At 31.7% G+C, this 16,581-nt stretch overlaps 1 long non-coding RNA gene across 1 annotated transcript; it reads right to left on the minus strand.

Moving 5' to 3' along the window:
- Window positions 1-10,038: 10,038 nt before the first annotated feature.
- Window positions 10,039-14,880, minus strand: LOC143084069 (uncharacterized). Its single transcript, XR_012981008.1, has 3 exons — window positions 14,779-14,880; window positions 11,068-11,155; window positions 10,039-10,437 (listed from the first exon to the last, which is right to left on the minus strand). It is a non-coding gene; the product is annotated as an uncharacterized LOC143084069 (long non-coding RNA).
- Window positions 14,881-16,581: the final 1,701 nt, after the last annotated feature.

The raw sequence follows: 16,581 nt of genomic DNA on the forward strand, positions 1-16,581 counted from the left end.
ATTAACAAGAAATTTTTGTTAAAAGCCAATTGCAGATCAAACATATTTATAATATCAAAATGGGTATCACGTTTCATCTCGGCCGCTAGTAAGTGTTCTAAAACTAATCTTTCAGTGTTTTTAACAAGTTCCTTAACTTATACCAAAGACTTATTATTTAGACTATTGTAATAAAATACTGTGGATTCATGATTTTTCGTTGGATACCAATTTTCGTGGATTTCGTGTGAACAGGTAAACGAAATTAAATGTTCAACGAATACCAAGTTTTCAATAGGCTTGTATGGATACTTCGGCAAAACCACGAAATCAAATATCCACGAACATGTAAGTTTTCCTCAGTCCACGAAAATTGGAACCCACGAAAATAAATGAATCCAAATTATATGAAAATAGTGGAATTAAGTATTTTTGGAGTGTAAAAAATTCTTTGGCTGTTTTAGATAAATTACGTGCTTTCGATGGTCCTTTTCATTCTGTTGACAGTTTTGACTTTTCTACTCTTTACACCACGCAATCTTATCAAAAGTTTACCACGAAATTGGTAAATCTGAATGCAAATATATTTGCTGCAACTCATTTAAAGTCTTCTTCTCTGATGAGAAAGGTAAGTATGCTAGATATACTTACTGGAGGTGTGATGAGATGATTGAAGCTGTTAATTTTCTTCTTGATAATATTTATGTACGTTTCGGCAAAACAATTTATCGACCGGTTTTAGGTATTCCTTGGAGTTCGGTATTTTTGTTATTCTAATTTTTTTTTTTTTTTTGAAACCTTCAAACAGATGTATCCTGAACTGAATCGTATAATTATAATTATAATTGTTATTTAGGTTTGATTTGTATTGTTGTCAATTTAAAGGAATTGTATCCAACTGTCATACAAGTGAGAGGTTTACATGTAGCTGCCTATAAAACCAGGTTTAATGAACCATTTTCCAATATGACGTTTTCTTTGGCTAGGCTTTTAAATAGATCTATATAATTACCTTCGACACTCTTTTTTCTTTCAAGAACTTGATTATCATCAGTATTAAAAAGTATAAGATTCATGTTCTCACAAACTGAATATACTTGGAAAGGATGATTCTTTTATGCAACCAAGATTGTATTAGGTATATTTCGAGAATTTTGAAAGCAAACTTCTGGCTGCATTAACATTTACAGTGCATTTGTTGCGTATGATCAGTAAATCGATTGTCTAAGCATGTGTTTATTCAACAGATTGACTTGTGTTATCGGAAAAGGCACCACAAACCAGGCAAAAGGAATATCTATTTCAGTAAATGCCAGTACATTCGGTGATCCAAAGATTTCCTACTACAGCTTTAAGGTATGGAATGCATGAAATAGAAATGAAAATGGGGATGTGTCAACGACACAACAACCCGACCATAGAGTAAAAATCAACGTATGCTCATTCTGTAATTAATAAAAAAGTGTTTTATAACATATACTTTCCCAATGTTGTAAGCTAAGTAAATTGTTAAACAAGACTTCGATGATAGATTTGGTAAAATACTGCAATTTTCAATCGATAAATAATAATAATAAGCAATAGAAACTACAAATCATGTTATTTTGCTGAATGAACCTAACCAACATGCTTACCATTTCTTAATTACAAACAATGATGATTCAGTTCAGAATACTTCTGTAGAGAGGTTTAAACATATCCAAAGAAAAGTAATATACCAAATATATCGAACTCAAAGGGATATTCAGAATGAAAAATCTGTTTTATGTAATGGAAAAATCAAATGCTCTAACATCAATAAAATAAACCAAAAATATCATATTCATAACTTGGTGCACGCAATTCCCAATTAAGAAATGGCGGCTTCAACCTGACACGCATCAAATGGAAATATACAATGCCAGTAATTTTATTCGACTAGTAAAACTGTTATCGTATCAGGAATAATCTTTGGAAGGATATCGTATTGTTAATTTTATTTCAGGAACCTAAACTCCACGAAGTCTCACCAATGAAAGGGATCGTCGCTGGAAACACAACTGTAACCATAAGAGGAAGTGATATAGGATTTGAAGGGCAAAAACGATACAATATTTCATTTTGTAACATTGAGACTTGTTTACCATGCAGGTAAAATAATTTGTCCGTTCAAAACGATACCATCTTATTTTCAATCCATTGAATATACATCTATAAATAGTACTGACCGCAAGTCGTCGGCAACACAAAGACTCGGCAACTCAAATACGTTATTCATCTAATTTTCGTAAAAATGTATAAGCATGCGTTCATTTGATTTGTGATACTGAATACAAAACTTTATGCACTTATAAAAGTTCGATTCTTCTGGCTTTATAAATGGACAGAACCTAAACTGACTTTCAAATACTGATAGATTTAGTCGAGAATTACACCATGCAATGCATAAGCCTTTAATACTTTTTTCCGAATGGGTTATTGCTATGAGGTCGTCGACACAAATCATGATTTGAAAACTGAACGGTTCCTTGAATACACATGCTACAGCAATTAAAGCCGGCCTTAGAGGACATTGAAAACCTACATGCATTTCTTAGGGTTTGTTTCAATCTTCGTCTTTAGTTTTCTTTTAAGTGTTAAGTGTACTGTTGTTTGTAAGTTCGTTGTTTATTGTTTTTTTTTAAATCGTATCTTGTGTTTGTTTTTTGAATTTGACTTTCAGTATCCTTTTATTGTTTGTCGCATTTCAAAAAAAAACCAAGCCCAAGGAAATAGCATGTCAAAATAGTATTCAGATTATAATATTTTCCTTACAGTGCATTACAAAGTACCATCAATACAACGTTCATCAAATGCAAAACTGGCAAATCAGAAGAACCCCGAAATATGACTCAATTACAAATTGTGATTGATGATTTGACAGTTCTAACACTAAACGAAACGTTTCAATATTTATCAGATCCAACTTTCAACATTTCAAATGAAACGGCGATATCCATAGAGAGGTAGAGTAAACTATCTTATACATGATATACACTTCAACACTTCTACAAATTTGTTGTTAATTCAATTTAAAGGAATACTGACCTGCTTTAGAAACGCAACTCTAGATTATTCTTTTTAATTCCCATTTTCATTTATTCAATTATTCAACAAACTTAAGAACAGAAAGTTATTTCATTACTTCAATGTTTAAAAAAATACAATTTCGAAAGTTGAATTGATTACGTCATTTTCAATGTTCAAACCCTGGTTTTCCCCTTACCAATGAACGCGTCACCGTTAAAAGCAACAACTACCTGTAACAAACGCCAAAATGATTGTCAGAATGGTCAATCAATTCTGTTCTGCACGTTTTGGGTTCTGTTTTGCACCTTCTAATTTTGCCGTTGTTCCACCCATTACAATTGGTTTTGGCAATTATGCGGGCGAAATTTTAAAGCTTTAAATGTTTTTCTGCAGTAGATTCTTTGGCAGTTCAGTTAACGGGAAACATTTTTGGCATAAATCTGTGAAAAAAGGTATTCAGTAATTTGAATAGCAGTTGACGATGCGGCTGTAGACCTGTCTCGCAAATGACGTTGCGTAATCAAATTTTATTGACGTTGGACTGTCACTACATGTTCATCTGGTCATTGATGGTCTTCAACAAATCCAGTCTAACGATATCATTGTCGAAAGGACAGTAAGACGAGTTTCTGACGTCGAATTGCAGTACGTTCACGTTTTCCTGTTTGCAGTTTTCTAATGGGTTGATTCAGTTTATTATTCCTCAGTCTTAGCAATACGGAGATATTACATTTTAAAACTGATTCAATTGTGGCCAAGGATTGAAAGAACTGTTTCACAAAGAAAAAAAAATGAAAAAATCTTTTATTGGTTCGAAATTTCGCTTTCTGAAATTCGTGCGATCTTTAAAATTCGGTATGTTCAATAACCACAGGTAAGTCAAAATTAATGTTGATTTTTTCGAAAGAGAAAGAAGTATGATAAGCATGAAAAGTAGTTGTATGAGGACCAAACATGATTTAATAAAAAAAAATCTACAAAATGAGTGTTGCGTTTTTAAAGCCAGTCAGTATATTAAAACAATACTAATAGCCAAATGCAAACCTATTCATTTACATTTGTTTTATTCCACATGTCCCATTATTTAGATATATTCGTTATAAATTGGATTTAAATCAGAAGTATCTTTTAAATAAAGCCTTCTTATAGAAATAAAATTGAGAATGGAAATGGGGAATGTGTCAAAGAAACAACAACCCGACCATAGAGAAGACAACAGCAGAAGGTCACCAACAGGTCTTCAATGCAGCGAGAAATTCCCGCACCCGGAGGCGTCCTTCAGCTGGTCCCTAAACAAATATATATACTAGTTCAGTGATAATGAACGCCATACTAAACTCCAAGTTGTACACAAGAAACTAAAATTAAAAATAATACAAGACCAACAAAGGCCAGAGGCTCCTGACTTGGGACAGGCGCAAAAATGCGGCGGGGTTAAACATGTTTATGAGATCTCAGCCCTCCCCCTATACCTCTAGCCAATGCAAAAAAGTAAACGCATAACAATACGCACATTAAAATTCAGTTCAGGAGAAGTCCGAGTCTGATGTCAGAAGATGTAACCAAAGAAAATAAACAAAATGACAATAATACATAAATAACATCAGACTACTAGCAGTTTACTGACATGTCAGCTCCAGACTTCAATTAAACTGATTGAAAGATTATGTCTTCATCATATGAATATCAGGCACAATCCTTCCCGTGAGGGGTTTAGTATCATACCATCATAACATATATATGAGAAGAACATAACCCGTGCCATGCCAACAACTGGTTTTTAAATAATGTGTTTAGTTCCAATACAAAGACCCTATAAGTGAATCAATATGCATTCATTTTATTCTTCAGTGGAGGGGTAACATTTACCATTCGTGGCAAAGGATTCAATAATGTAGGGGAGATAACTGTTGAAAGAGTGGTAAGTAATTCCAGTAGATCATAACTTCACCAATTGAATTTGAAAATAAATACATCAAATAACGATGCACATGTCAAGTTACGGTGATTAAAAACTATCAAACAAAGTAAAATTAAAAGTTGTTTAACTATACAAATATTGTACAAAAATATAGGAACTATAGTTATATCTTTTGCAAGGGATTTAAATCATGTGTCCGTTTGTGACAAACATTCATTTTCATCAATATTTGTTAATAGAAAAACAAAGGATATGGGATATCCATCCATGACACATAATCGGTACATACACAGTAAATAAAATCACATAAGCTAGAGAATAGGTATCAAAGGTACCAGGATTATATTTTAACGTTTCATCAACACACGACTCATCAGTGACGCTCAAATGAAAATAGTTGTAAAGACAAACGAGTACAAAGTTGAAGAGCATTGAGGACCCAAAATTCATAAAGTAGTGCCAAATACGGCTTACTATATAGGTTATCTATTCCTGGGATAAGAAAATCCTTAGTGTTCGAAAAACAGTTCTCAACTTACTCACTGCAAGCCAAAGAGGGCCCCTGGTGTCGGCTTGAGCGGAAATCTTTAAAAAATTAATCGGGTAGACTTTTTATGATGTATTACCACTAAATCGGGCCAGGTCAAAATCAACATACTGAAAAGTAGTACATATGATCTAAGCCACGATATACATCGACAATTTATATTCTGTATAATTCATTCACGAATCTGACTTTGACAATTATAAATGCATAATCTATATTAATAGACGCAGGTCTACGTTGTAGAAGTGTGCTCCTTACCCATAAATTATTTCACATAATATCTCGTAAATATATGATTAAAGTCGTAAAATATACAAATAAAAAACTCAATGTAAAATGTAGATAAGATAAACCACAGACAAAAGCCTATTATTATTCGGCGTAATGATTACCTAAAACATGTGTGGCAAAAACAAAACACACTGTCCTTGTCCTCATCAGTCAATATTATAATATCGTTAAAGTACATTTGAAAAATAATCTTAGTCAACGTTTCTTTTATGTATTAAAAAAGGTAGCATATTGGATTACCTTTTTTTTTAAATAGTCCAACTCTGCTAAATGAAATAACCGGTACAAGACTTATTAGTTGTATACGAGGAAGCTGCATTATTGTAAGACTCGTCAGTTATGCTCGATTCATTTTCACAACCTCCCTACAAAAAAAAAAGCCAAAAAAACGATGCAATGGAAGTTTAACTCAATACAATGTATGTAATTTTGTAAAATAAAAGCCTTGATCACATATATTTTTTTAAGTATTTTTTGTTCATTTTAACATGTTAATTATGATTATGATAATGTCTATCATTGTATTAGATTAATCCATGCATCGTGCCAGAAGATACTTCCGCTGTCTGCAAAACACCATCAAAAATACAGTTTAAACAAAATAATCAAACTGTTCGTGTTTATTTTGATGGCGTTATACTTCTAGTAATCATACAATATGTGGACGATCCTACGTTCGAAAGATTTTCAAATGTACTTGAATATGATAAGGAGTCGTCTATTCAAATCAAGGTAAGGTTTGATAATTCAGTTGTATTTTCTATAGAAATGAAAATCACAGAATTTATTAATATTGTTAGTTATTTAAAATATCCTGAATGCTAAAACATTTTTTGTAAAAAAATAATGATCTCTCTGCACACATAAAATGTTTCTAGACAACTTTTTATTGCATTCTTCATTAATGAATTCCAAGAGCAAGCGATAGAGTATGAGTAATAACATATTACAAAAAGGCATTTTCTTGTTTAGCCATTGTGTTGTCCGTTTATTTTCGATCTATGAGTATGACTGTACCTCTGGTATCTTTCGCCCCTCTTTTATCGTTTTAAGTTCTAGAAATTATTTTTTACCAATTAAAACAAAATCATTTTCCACAAGTTTGAAGTTTGCTTACATAAAACAGAGTACATTTGGTGTTAAGCCGGGACAATAACATTAATCAAACGGAAATAATACACAACACCTGCAAATATATTGCAAATATTGACATTTTTACTAGCAAATAGCTGTGACAGTGATCGGTGCAATGACAAGACGATAGGAAATAGGAAATGTCATCACTGGAATTCTTTATGAGCTAACACAACAAATCCACAAGTGGATGAAGAACTTATATTTCATTCTTTTTTTTTTCTTTTCTTTCTGTTTTTCAATGTCATGTCTTAAATTATCTGTCAGCAAGGAGTTTTTCATGTTTCACAATCAATTATTTTTTTGGGCTAAAAAAAATGTTATAATACTAAAATAAATCCGGATTGTTGTCGTTTCTTCTCTTTCTTTAATTGGGGAAACATGTTTATGCTTAAATTTTGATTTTTTTCAGTAAACTTTCACCATCTTCGTGTATCTTTGTTCATGTGAGGACATATGGAATTTGAGTTATCTCGCTTTTGAAATAAATAACATACATTTGATTACATATTAAAAACATTGATTAATTGAAAAATTTACTAAAATAAAGCATAAAAACATCACAGTTATTATCATGTTTTCTCGATTCCGACTATTCAGTGCAAAACACGAACCTTTTTGCGAAATTCATTATCGGTTTTATTTAATACATTGTCTAAATTACATTTTACAAACTTTTAAAGTTTAGTCATGTTAGTAAGTTTTTTTTATTTAGAGTCACAATTTATATGAGAATTTATCCCCGATTGTATTTGAGTTTCGTGAGTTCTAAACGTTAAGAAAGCTGAACGTACACTTGTTCGAAAGATGGATCAATCATTAAAACTGTCGATTATCTTTTCGTAACATGTCTGTAAAAATGAAGTGTCCTTTGTCTGCAGTACAAACTGTTTCCTTATATTTTTTTCTGGTTAAATTCCTCACAAACTTTATTTTTTGGTATTATAAAAAAAAATCTGCCTGTCTGTTCTATTCATGACGATGCTGCATGAAATATAATCTGACGTTCAGTCGCCGATATTAGAATATGTTTCATGTTTGGTATGCTTATTTATCAACTGAAGTTTAAGTTAGTTCATTTGTTAGAACAAATATGTGTTTTTAAGGGATGAAAATATTCCGCAAACAATATTTTGGGGTTTGAATTCACGTATGTGTTGCTTTGTCCGTCCTTTAGTGGGTCAGAACGTTTTGACAGTTACACTCTTTCCGGATATTTACTAAGATGATCTTTAATCGATTTGAATCAAACATTGATCCTTAAGTTTGACAACACTTGAATGGGGAAGAAACCTATTAATCTGAGATTGTATTTACTTCAAATGTAAGTGCTCTTGGAAATTGATTTCCGATTGATATCTTTAAGTCCCTATTTTTGATATAAATAAAACAATTGTCGATTGAAAATATATTAAAATTGAGAATGGAAATGGGGAACGTTCTATGTTTTACACGTTTTTTTGTAATCTAACAATAAGCGGTCTTTTTTATTTGTAATTAACCAAGAAAGGAGACCGTGATAATTGTGACTACTGTTGATAACCTAGTATACATGTATACATGTACATCACAGTCGACCTAATAGTAACACTGTGCGGGACAAATTTGCCATTCCGGTATCGGCAAATCTGACTTTGTCGGTTTACAAGATATCCAAAAAAAAATTTGCCCAGTGATAGATTATTGAAAAATTAAAAAAATGCCATATGTCCCAACTTGTCACTGTTGTCACTCTTGTCACTGCAGCTGATTAAAAGTACATTTCCATGGGAAATTTGATAATTCCCATGGGAATATTAGAATTTCCCATGGGAACATTGGAAGTTCCCATGGGAAAAATTACTTTTCCCATGGGAAGTTTAGAGTTCCCATAGGAACTTTAAAGTTCCCATGGGAAAAGATGAATACAAAAAGTTCCCATGGGAATTAATTCTTCCCATGGGAACAATTTTTCTTCCCATGGGAACAATATTTCTTCCCATGGGAACAAATCTTCTTCCCATGGGAACAATTTTTCTTCCCATGGGAACAATTTTTTTTCACATAGGAACAATTTTTCTTCCCATGGGAACATACTATATTACAACATGTACAATACAAACATTATTTTCCATTTGAATTTTTTTCTTCAGAAAAATTACAATTTGTGGCAAATACTGGATATATGAGAATAAAAGAGAATATACTTCTGCCTTAGCTGGATGGAAAGCTGTAGGGGATAACACATTTTTGGAACCTTGTAAAACATCTCAGAAAAGCAGATTTGTCTCCGGGACAAGTTTGCAATTCCGCTGAGTGCAAAAGTTGTTCACCTTAATTTTTGGAGTTAAGTCAAAATGAAGTTGATAACTTGGTTGGTATTGGTTCCCTGATATTTGTCCTAAAATTGTTTGGCTCTAGCACCACTGTTGAAAAAGTTATGCCCCTTTTTTCAACAATTTCCTTAGAGGAATAGTTGTTTTCCTCAAGGGAAATCAAATTTCCCTAAAGGAAAAAGATTTTTCCTCAAAGGGAAATTGTTTTTTCCTCAAGGGAAATTGTTTTTTCAAGGGAAAAAGATTTCCTTCAAGACAACAAATTTCCTCTAATGAAATCATTGTTCTTCAAATTTCCTCTAAAGAAATTTCTGAACATCAAATTTCCCTTATTTGTTCTTGTTAAACATTTCTTCGCTATACCATGTATACAAACAGTATGAATATAATTATTACAAGACTGTATAGTTGATGCAAATGATATTCAAAACTTTCATAAATGTTTGACTCAACATTTTAATGACATTGAAAATTGATAAAGTCTGACTGTTTAGATCTAGGTATTGTTCATACTTTTTATAAAATTTAACTATGATTTATAACAAAAATTTGTAGCAAATGAATCTGTTTTCTTTGTAATTCATGTAATTGTTTCAATGCAATACATTAATAAGCAACCAATTTGAATGTCATACCATTTGTGGTGTTCTAAAGAATTTGTTTATATATTTGCAGATTGAATAATAAAATATACACTTTTCGTGTTATTTTAAATTAAAATTTTCTTCTGTTTCAGCTTGTGTACAGTTTTCAATCCACTACGTAAGAATTCAGTGAATACATTATTCCATACACTTAACATTTTCCTTCAATTCTAAGAGAAAACATTTTTGCAAATTGTTCTTCAATGATCTTCTTCCGTATATTTGATATGAGGGAGCGATGTAAATGAGTGGATAAAACTGGTGTTCCTTTTTTCAACAACAAAATAGTATTTGTTCTGCATTCTCCTTTCTTTCGAATAATATCTATAATATGTTGTTACTTTTATGCAATAGTGTTTTTGTGTATCTATGATAGAACTCCATTTTGTTTATTGGCATTATCATGTGATAATGATGAAATTTCCTGTTTCTTTTTTGCAGGAAAGCACACATTCCAGTTCAAATCAATCCAATTATGCACTTTGTAAATAAATTTCAACTTTAAGTTTCCTCTTCAGTAATGACCTATTGATCGTGAAAACCAAGATGTCTGATCACCTACAAATACACAAAATAAACAAATAAAATGTTATAAATGGAGAGAGAAACAGCAATAAATGTTTTTCATATGTAGCTTTCTTTATTTAAATTCATTAAGTAAACTTGAACCTTGCGAAAAATAATTAGCTGTGATGTAGACTAGAAAGTATAAAACGCAAAATAAAGTAGTCGCGAAAAATTAGTTGATTTACATTAGTCCAGTCTGTGTTTGCAGGAAATTTACATCATAGGTTGCCATATTCCTATTGTGCCTGTCCAAAGTTCAGAGCCTGTAGTTTTTGTAAGTTTAGTCTGACACTAAAATTTAGTGGTTGTTGTTGTTGTTGTTTCATACCGGTTATATTTATTTTTTGTAATTTATTTTGTAATAAACTAGGCAATTAGTTTTACAGTTTGGACATGTTGGATTGTTTCAATTTTTCATCTTTGGGTCTTTTATAGCTGCCTACTTTGACTATATGGTATGGATTTTCTCATTATTGAAGGTCGTCACAGGCCTACAATTGCTTTCTTAAAGCCATGATAGTTTTCATATTTAATATACCACATCTTTTAATTTTTATAGTAATCATGATTATCATCTTTCAAGTTCAACAACTTTAAAAAAATAAATAAAAGTGGCCTTACCATTTAGGTTTAGTTTGCTTCTGCAAATTTTAAATTGCCTATCATTTCTGCTGTTTATAATTTCTCTGTATCTTCTATAGTTCTTGTCCTATACATAAAAGAGTAAAAGTTATTATTGAATGGCATCTTGCATCAATATTTTTTTTTTGCTGTTTAATGTACATGATGTATATTAATGTGTGTTTAATAAAAAGAGTGCACATGCTGAAATGTCTCGCCTTCTTTTACTAATCATTGATAATATGTTGATAGTCCTAAGTATAAAGCTTTATCACAACTGTCACATAAACTTAACATTAACCAAGATAAATAAATAAAGACTAATGAACCATGAGAATGAGGTCAGGCCTAAATTAAAATATTGTTTGTTTGCCCTTTTCCGACCCTATTTTTTGAAACAAGGTAGGTAGGTAGGTAAAATATTTTATTTTTCTTTCCCATAAAATAACTTGGCTCGGTACATTTTTTGTCATGGGTAGGCAGGTAGGTATAATATTTTATTTTATAGATACAATATCTGAATGATATCATTTTTGTCTGTATTTGCTCTTGTTTTAAGAATGATCGATTTTACTAATCTTTACTTTTATTAAACTTTCTGAATAGTCCCAGGAAGTTATGAAAAAAAATTATCATGTATAATGTGAAGTTAATTTATATGCACTTCTATTTGTTTTTAAATATCAAAATATAGGGCTCGAGCATATTTTCAACAATTATATGCCTGGAACTTTTAAAGAGTTTTAACTTGCACTGATATTCTGTACTACGTACATGTACCTTGTACGCTTAACTTGACCGAAATATTTATTAATATCATATATATCTCCCTAGCATGGTTTGTGAAACAGCTTTACTATGTGCAATCTATTAGGGGGTAGGACCTTTATCGGGACTTCGGGATTGGGTGTTTTTAAGCTCAGGATTTCAGGATTTCCAGGAATTGTTTTTTTTTTAATTTTTGGGATGCAGAATTTAAATTTATTTAAATTCGGGAGCTCAGGATTTCATGTTTTAAAGCCCGGGATTTCAGGATCCGGACCCTCCAACCCCTATCTATAGTATGTGTCATTCCGACATTCTACCAATTTTATCAAAATTTGAACTGAAATTATCAGAGATGATATCTGTGAAATATTTGACTAGAATATAAAGCCACTGCCCAGCAGTGCATTTCCCACCATCGTCATCATGCAACCAGTTAAAAGAGCTAAAACTAAGCATTTATCTTACTTTATTTACAACCCTAGAGACTGAGTGTGTCCGGGTGTTATAAAAAAAAAGCTAAAAGACTTGAAACTCAAATGTCACATATTTTACATTGCATTTATAAATGGTCTGCAAGGAAAACTTGGCGATTTTACTGCCAATTATTTTCCAATTTACAGGACTTCGGTTCATTTCAGATATAAATAAAATGTCAAAGCTGGTAATAGGCAGCAATAACATAATCATCCGGATATACGAATCACTAAACGTCATCCTTATACATGTTATATAGGATACAACATCCGTTAACAAAATATTTTGTACACACGTTGATAATTTTGTATTGGACAAACTTTTTTGAATGAACCCTGCTCTTCAAGTATAAAGGGCAACGTTGGTTATACTTTCAACATCGACTTCAATCAAAAGCTTTGAATCTCTAAATGCAAGTGTTCATGCCAAACGCTGACGTGATACCAAATGGACTTAACCTTATACGGGGAAGATAAAACCTGTGGATTCCGGTAAAAAAGTTTTGAGCAGGAAATACAAATATAATATTTTCGGGAGGAACAAAAAATAATTAAAACAAAATATTGCTGGTAAATACAAAAAAAAGATTTTCAGTCGGAACGAATTTATAGAGTCGGTCGGTAAAGGGCAAACAAATAATATTTTAATTTAAGCCTCAATGTCAGATGAACCATGCCAGGCAGACATATACAGCTAACAAGGCTTCAATGCAACAATTATAGTTGACCTATTACTTATAGTTTAAGAAAAATAGACCAAATCACAAAAACACTGATCAATGAACCGTGAAAATGAGATCAAGGTCAAATAAAACCTGTGCACTGACATATAGATCATAAAATATTTCTATACACCAAATACAGTTGACCTATGGCTTATAGTATTTAATAGATAAAGACCAAAACTCAAAAACTTAATTTTGACCACTGAACCATGAAAATGAGGTCAAGGTCAGATGACATCAGCCCACTAGACATGTTCACCTTACAATCATTTCATACAACAAATATAGTAGACCTATTGCATAAAGTATGAGAAAAACAGACCAAAACACAAAAACTTAACTATAACCACTGAACCATGAAAATTGTCATAAATAGCATAGACACCTCTTAGTTTTGAGAACAACATGCGTTAATTGTGCAAGTATAATCATTGATAAATCATGCACAAGATTGACTTTTTTTAAAAAGCCTATATATTAAAATTTTCTGAAAATATTGCATGCATTTATTAATATGACCATTTTCAAGAAATGCGCAAAGATGTGAGATGATTTATATAATTGTAATTTCAGGAATTTACAGTAAAGGCTTTCATCCCCACTGCATTTTGCACTTTTCCCACGTCAGGAGCCAGATTATGGCCTTTGTGACCTTTGTATGATTTTTATTTTAGTTTCTTTTTTAATATCAAAGAGTTTAATATGACGTCCATTATCACTCAACTAGTATACATTAATGGCAAGCTAAAGCATGCCTCACAGGCAGGGATCCAGGAGGGTCTGAGGGTTGGACATGTTGGAACCCCCCTTTCTACATTGTTCTTTATTGGACGATCAATGCATTTGAATTTTAAAATTAACACCATTCGAACGTAAATATATTTCAAAATTAAGATGCTGCAATGTAAAATCCCAGTAGAGCTGGGAAGATGGTATAAGTCATTCCAAAAGAAGAAAGGACATGCAATCTGTGTTTAACTGCAATTGGCAATGAATTCCATTATTTATTTGAATGCAATTCTTTATTAGTTAAAAAATATCAGAAATCAGCATATTCCAGAGTACTATGTGAAATATCAGAATTAAGCAAAAATGAAAGGACTAACTGTCATTGACAAATATTAACTTATTATTTAAAAATGTGTCTATATTCATTTCAAAGTTAACTAAAATATTATAATGTTAAAATATTATAATATAAAGTAATTTTCCATATATTTTATTTCTAAGTTGTTTTACTTTTTTTTTTAATTGTATGTGATTGTATTTTGTAATTTACCTCTTGTTTCACATGTCAATGTGACGGAGTGTTTTTCAAATAAAGCATATTGTATTGTATTGTATTGAATGGGGACATGTAGTTGGACCCCCCCCCCCCCATTTGTCTTTGGTTAGGAACCCCTTCTCGGGTTGTGGGATTTTCTCGTTGCATTGAAGACCCATTGGTGCCCTTTGGCTGCTATCTGCTCTTTGGTCTTTTGATACATTCCCCATTTACATTTCGATTTTATATTCAGTTCTATTATAGATGTTAGACTTCTTGTTGATTTGGTTTCACATTTCGGCTTCGTCAGAGGAAAGCGTTCCAGAAATAAAATAGCCTTGCAAGACGTAATAATTATTTGGACTAGATTTTCACCACCATCGATCAACATTGTAAAGCTGGTCTCACTGTGGAAGAAATGAGTTTGGCGCGTTTACAAAAATATAATTGTCTGTGCTGACAGGGGAGTGTGTGTGCATACCATTATTTAAATTTTCTAAACCTTCTTTTTCAATATTTTGTGCATTTCTTGGTAATATACTGTCAAACCTCGAGTGCTGCTTTACAAAAACGATCAACTTACAAGTAATGTAGGGGAAGGAAACTACCTAAAAAGACCAAAAATAAGCCACAACTAATGGGGTCTCATTTGGGGGTTCTGTTCACGGATCTCGCTTTATAGTTACTATTTATTTTTTTTAGATTCCCGCATCCCGCTTACACTATGTAAGTAAACAATTCTAATATTTTTGTAATTTCCTATGTCCCGCTAAACCTCATTTCCAGTTTTCACGGCACAATATTTTGACTATTAGTGACACTAACACTGTGGTATTTTCATGTGGGTATTTTACCAATAAGGCCATATATTTCGGTGTGTAGAAATACCGCAAAGGAATTCTTAAAGGCGCTGACTAAGAAGAAAGTTTTTGCATTAAGGACACTAAAACGATGTTTTAAGATCACAGAGAATATGGATATATAGGAGGATATGATTAAATACCTCATATCTGTAAAGTTAGGTATCAATAGATATTGTAATTTTGAAGTTAAATGACTTTTTAATCAACGCGTGCCACTCGGCACGTGACCAACGGCTTATTGCAAATTCAATAATCATCATGTTCAATCAACCTAATCCAATACACAATTGTCTTTTTATCGTTACTTATTGATTAATTAATGGTTGTTGTTGAATAAACTTAACGGTTTAGCGTGGTAAATTTTCAAGTTTATGAAAGAAAAATTAAAAAAAATGAATTTTGTGTTTTAAAACTTTGCCTTTTTTATATTTTGTTTTTAAGGAAATTGCTATGCAAGCTTTTTTTTAAATTAAAGAACCCTATTTTGAGATACAAATTGAGACAAAAATGCTTTTGAGATTTCGTTTCCTTGTTAACAACACAAGAGTTTACATATATTATCATTATACCTTGAATGAGTGACATATGCATGAGAGTATGTGGTGTCCGTGGGGTTCTTCAAAATCCGATTACAGAAGTAATGTAGAAAAACTCCAAGAGGTAAAATTATATTACGTTTTAAAAAGAGACTATAAATCATAACTGTCTCCTATGAACAATAACTTTAAAACTGATGTCAATGCTTTTTTTTAACAATTCATCTTTATTTCAACAATTGAAGATGAATACCATTTTATTTTATAATGTAATAAGCATCGTGATGTAAGAAATATAATTCACAATGTGCAGGCGCGAATCTAGAGCTTGAAGCGGAGGTTTGGGGGAGGGGGTACGTGATAAATGTTTAGAATACTAGAGAAGTTTTCTTGTTATATAAAACCATATGTTTTTCCATAAATGGCAAACTTTTTGTTCATCCGGCATATGGTTACTCTAAATAAACTTTTGATTAGTTTAATTATTTGATTACAGATCGTATCTACCCGTTTTGCAATTGCTGTATCACCCTAAATGAGGCTAATAAAGATATGTATAATAAAATATAGAGGTAGCAGTCTTGGATTGTCTTAATTAAATCCTTTGATCCTCTAATTATCAAGTTACCCTCTGGCCAATGTAATTATGACTTGTGTATATTTAAAGAAGTTACTTATATATCTTTATTCTCATAAAGCAAATGCATTACATCGGTACAGAGATAACAAATACAACAATAAATATTTACAATATGTACAAAACATGCAAGCGAGAGAGGTTACAAAAGTTACAAGCCAGGAGTACAAGCACGGGCCGACAAACACAAGTATTTATATTTTCTATAAAAAAAAAAAAAAGCTTCTTCAGAACTGGTTTTCTTGTAC

This window comes from Mytilus galloprovincialis, chromosome 1 (assembly GCF_965363235.1).
Source record: "Mytilus galloprovincialis chromosome 1, xbMytGall1.hap1.1, whole genome shotgun sequence".
NCBI lineage: Eukaryota > Metazoa > Mollusca > Bivalvia > Mytilida > Mytilidae > Mytilus > Mytilus galloprovincialis.